At 37.4% G+C, this 5,521-nt stretch overlaps 1 protein-coding gene across 1 annotated transcript in view; it reads right to left on the bottom strand.

The window, feature by feature from the left end:
* Positions 1-5,521, bottom strand: part of LOC103198629 (transmembrane protease serine 11G-like) — a 53,752-nt gene that overhangs the window by 43,657 nt on the left and 4,574 nt on the right. The window lies entirely within an intron of this gene.

Raw genomic sequence — 5,521 nt, forward strand, 5'->3', positions numbered from 1 at the left:
ATGTCTTAAATATTGGTCACAATGAAGAAAATTGTTTCAGCTTACTTTCTTAACTAGGCAGACATGACCTGAAATAATTTTTCCTAGATGGTTTTTAAGAAATACATATTTTTTTCTCCTTGTTTTATTTTAGTACTACTCTAACTTTATTTTAAACCCTAATTTCAACATCTAGTTTCAGTAGTAGATTAGTGAAAACTCCTAGGTTGTTGTTACTGTTCGGTACAATCGTATCGGTTCCAACTCATAATAGCCAACAAAATGAAACACTGTCCACTCCTGCACCATCCTCACCATTATTGCTATGTTAGAGCACATTGTGGTAGCCACTGTGTCAATCCATTTCGTTGAGGGTTTTCCTCTTTTTTACTGACCTTCTCCTATATTTAGCATGATGTTTTCTTCAGGGGCTGATCTCTTCTGATAACATTTCCAAAGAGCATGAGATGAAGTCTTACCATCTTTGCTTCTAAGGTGCATTCTGGCTATCTTTTTTCCAAACAGACTTATTTGTTCTTTTGGCTGTGCATGGTATATTCAATATACTTCACAAACAACATAATTCAAAGGCATCAATACTTCTACAGTCTTCCTTATTTATTTTCCAACTTTTGCACATGTGAGGTGATGGAAAATACCATGGTTTGGGTCAGGCATACCTTAAGCCTAAAGATTACATCCTTGCTTTTTAAAAATGTAAATATGTCTTTTGCAGCAGATTTGCCAAAACAGTGTGTTGTTTAATATCTTGATTGCTGCTTCCTTGTGCCTTGATTGTGGATCTTTGATGGCTTCAGTATTTCCTCCTTTTATATAGGTCTACTTGTGAGGATTTTTCTTTTCTTAATTATCGATATATGATCCATAATGAAGGCTATAATCTTTGCTTTTCATCTTTAGTGCTACAAGTCATACTTTACTTTCAGCAAACAAGGTTGTGACATCTGCAACTCACAGATTTCAATGAGTCTTTCTTCAGTCCTGAGACTGGGTTCTTCTTCATAAAATCTGGATCCTTGAATTATTTGTTCAGCATACAGATGAACAAGTATAGTGAAAGGATACAGTTTTCCCTGATTTTTGTTTTCTTTATGTTGAGGTATAATCCATACTGAAGACTGGTGTCTTTGATCATCATATGTAAGTGCTTTAAGCCATCTTCACTTTCAGTAAGCAAGGATGTGTCACCTGCATATTGCATGTTGTTAATGAGTCTTCCTCCAATCCTGATTCACATTCTTTTTCATATAGTCCAGTTTCCTGCATTACTTTCTCAGCATATAAATTGAATAAGTATGGTGAAAGAAAGCAACCTGCATACACACCCTTCTTGATTTTAAACTATGCAGTGTTCCCTTCTTCTGTTTCATTTACATTCTCTTGGTTTATGTACAGTTTCCTCATGAGCACAGTTAAATGTTCTGAAATTCTGATTCTTCTTAATATTATCCATAACTTGTTATGATCTACACAATCAAATGCCTTTGCAAAGTTAATAAAACAGGCAAATTTATTTCTGTTATTCTCTATTTTCAGCTAAGATCCATTTGACATCAGCAGTGATATCCCTCTTTCCACATACTCTTCTAAATTTAGCTTGAATTTCTGGCAGTTCCCTGTCGATGTACTGCTGCAACAGTTTTTGACCTTTCTTCAGCAAAATTTTACTTGTATGTGATATTCATGACATCGTTGGATAATTCCCATGTTCCCTTGGATAACTTATGGATAAGTACTTCCAGCATTCCATCCATTTGTTGATACACCTCAACTATTATGCCATCAATTCCTGGAGGCTTTTCGGTCAATGCCTACAGGGCAGGCTAGACTTCTTCCTTCAGCACCAATTGTTTTTGATCAAATGCTACCTCATGAAATAGTGGAACATTGACCAATTCTTTTTCATAAAGTGATTATATATATTCTTTCTGTCTTCTTTTGATACTTCCTGCAATATTCAGTATTTTCCCCACGTTACCATTGTTGTTAAGGGCTGTCAAATCAGTTCCTACTCATAGTGACCTGTATCCAGCAGAACAAAACACTGTGTAGTCTTGCACTATATACACAGTAGTCCCTATGCTTGAACCCATCTTTGTAGCCACTATGTCAATTCCATCTCACTGAGGGTCTTGCACTTTTTCATTAATCCTTTATTTTACCAAGCATGACATCCTTCTCCAGACACTGGTCCTTTCTGACAATATGACCAAAGTATTTGTGACAAAGTCTGGCCATTCTTGCTTCTAAGGAACATTCTGGCTGTGCATCTCCAGAATTGATTTTTTCCTTCTGGCAATTCATGATATTTTCAGTATTCTTTGCCAACACCACAATTCAAATACAGAAATACTTCTTTGATCTTCCTTATTCATTATCCAGCTTTCACACGCATATGAAGATTTGAAAATATCACGCCTTGAGTCAAGTACACCTTGGTTTTCAAAGTGACATCTTTGATTCTTAACACTTTAAAGAGTTATTTTTGCAGCAAATTTTCCCAGTGAAATATGACCTCTGATCAGTTTGTCTTACTGTGGTGGCATATGTGTTGCTGTACAGCTGGAGGCTATGCCACTGGTATTTCAAATACCATCAGGGTCATACATTGTGGACAGGTTTCTGCAGAGCTTCAACACTAAGGCAGACTGAGAAGAAGGATGGGGTTATCCACTTCTGGAAAAATTGGCTACTGAAAACCTTACAAATAACAGTGAAACAGTGTCTGATATATTACTTGGAAACTTTATGAATAGCAGTGAAACAATGTCTGAAGTAGATGACTGAAGATGAGCCCATCAGGTTGGAAAGTGCTCAAAATAAGACTAGAGAAAGAGCTACCTCTTCAAAGTAGAGTCAACCTTAATGATGTGAATGGAGTAAAGCTTTTGGGACCTTAATTTGCTGATGGGGCAAGACTCAAAATGTGAAGACACAGCTGCAAACATTCATTAATAATCAGAACATGGAATGTATGAAGTATGAATCTAGGAAGATTGAAAGTTGTCAAAAATGAAATGAAATACATAAAGATCAATACTCTAGTCAGTAGTGAGCTGAAATGGACTGATATTGTCCATTGTGAACCAGACAATCATATGGTCCACTATGTTGGAAATGGCAAATGAACATCTAATGATCAATCCTGCAATATAATGCTGTCAATGATACGATAATGTACCTATGCCTACGAAGAAGACTGGGAACTCTGGTGGCATAATGCCTAAGGCATTTGACTTCTAACCAGAAGGCTGGTGGTTCAAACCCACAAGGCACTCCTTGGAAGAAAGATCGTGCAATCTACTTCTGTAGAGATACTGCCTCAGAAACCCAGGGAGGGGTTGCTATGAGTTGGACTCAACTCAAGGGCAGTGAGTTTGTTTTTTGGTTTTTGTATGGGAAAAATATTGAATGCTGCAGGAAGCATCAGAATGGAAGGAATACACTGAGTCACTGTACCAAAAAGAATTGTTTGATGATCAACCATTTCAGGAAGTAACATAAGATCAAGAACCAATGGTATTGAAGGAAGAAGGACAAGCTACAGTGAAGTAATTGGTGAAAAACAAGGTCCCAGGAACTAGAAGAATATGCATAAAGATGTTTCAACAAACAGATGCAGCACTGGAGGCCCTTACTTGTTTAAGCCAATAAATTTGGAAGACAGCTACCTGGCCAACTAACTGGAAGAGATCAATATTTGCGCCCATTCCAAAGAAAGGTGATACAACAGAATGTGGAAATTATCAAACAATATCATTAATAACACATGCAAGTGACATTTTGCTGAAGATAATTCAAACAGTGTTCCAGTGGTATATTGTCAGTGAGCTGCTAGAAATGCAAGCTGGATTCAGAAGTGGACATAAGGGATATCATTGTGATGTCAGATGGATCTTAAAGCAAAGAATATCAGAAAGATGTTTATTTGTGTTTTGTTGTTTTGTTTGTTTTCTTTTTTGACTATGCAAATGCATCTGACTGTGTAGATCATGACAAATTATGGGTAACACTAAGAGGAATGGGAATTCCAAAACACTTGATTGTTCTCATGAGTAACCTGTACATAGACTAAGAGGCTGTCATTCAAACAGAACAAAGGGGTACTGAATGGTTTAAAAATCAGAAAAGGTGTGTATTCTTTCACCATGCTTATTCAGTCTGTTTGCTGAGCGAATAATCTGAGAAGCTGGACTATATGAAGAAGGACATATAATAAGGACCAGAGGGAGACTTATTAACAACATACAATACTCAGATGACACAATCTTGCTTGCTCAAAGTGAAGATGACTTGAAGCACTTACTGATGAAGTTCAAAGACTGCAGTCGTTGGTATGGATTAGTTCCCAAAATCCCCAAGAAAACAAAAATCCTCACCACTGGACCAATCAGCAACATCACAATAAATAGAGAAAGATTGAAGTTGTTAATGTTAGGTGGGAGCATGGCTGGCCAGGTGGGTGAATGATTAAGCCAGAGGGAATTATAAGAAATGGTGAAGCAAGGAAGTGCCTGACCAGAGCCCATACCAAACCCCAGCACGTAACCCTTACTTATGAAAGACCCCAGCACCTGACTCTTACTCACGAAAGCCCCTAACCATTTCCTGCCCACTATGTTAATGAAGTGCTTCAGCTCTACTTCATGCCTCCATGCTAATAGGGTGCTTTAACCTTATTGGTTCCTGTAACACATACCCTGCTCTCAATCCGATCCACTGAGGAACAGGAAAAGTAACACTATAAAAACCCTTTTCTTTCACCTGGGTGGCACAACTTCTTGGGCCCCTCTCAGGGGCCCCTCTCAGTGTTGTATCCTTTCACCATATTTATTTAATCTGTATGATGAGTAAATAATCTGGGTTATATGAAGAAGAACATGACATCGTATTAGAGAAAGACATATGCACAACATCCAATATGCAGATGATACAACTTTGCATGCTGAAATTGAAGAGGACTTGAAGTGTTTACTAATGAAGATCAAAGACTACAACCTTTAGTACAGATTACAATTCAACATAAAGAATACAAAATTCCTCACAATTGGATCAATAAACAACATCATGATAAACCAAAAAAAGAAAAAAAAACCTCACTGCCATCAAGTCTGTTAGACTCATAGCGACCCCTCCTTAGGTTTCTGAGTTTCTGAGGCGGTATCTTTACGGAAGTAGATTGCTCAGTCTTCCTTCTGAGGAGCGGCTGGTGGGTTTGAATCACCAGCCTTCTGGTTAGCAGTCAAATGCCTTAGGCACTACACCACCAGAGCTCCCAATATCATGATAATCAGATAAAATATTGAACTTGTCAAAGATTTAATTTTACATGTATCCATATTCAGTGTCCATGGAAGCAGTAATCAATAAATCAAATGACGTGATGTGTTTGGCAAATCTGCTGCAAAAGACCTCTTTAAAGTGTTAAAAAAAAAAAAAAAAAAAGTCACTTTGAGAACTAACGTACATTGGACCCAAATCATGGTATTTTCAATCATCAATAGGCATAAAAAAGCTGGAC

Source organism: Orycteropus afer, unplaced genomic scaffold, assembly GCF_000298275.1.
Source record: "Orycteropus afer afer isolate SDZICR_OR568_19922 unplaced genomic scaffold, OryAfe1.0 scaffold00098, whole genome shotgun sequence".
Classification (NCBI taxonomy): domain Eukaryota; kingdom Metazoa; phylum Chordata; class Mammalia; order Tubulidentata; family Orycteropodidae; genus Orycteropus; species Orycteropus afer.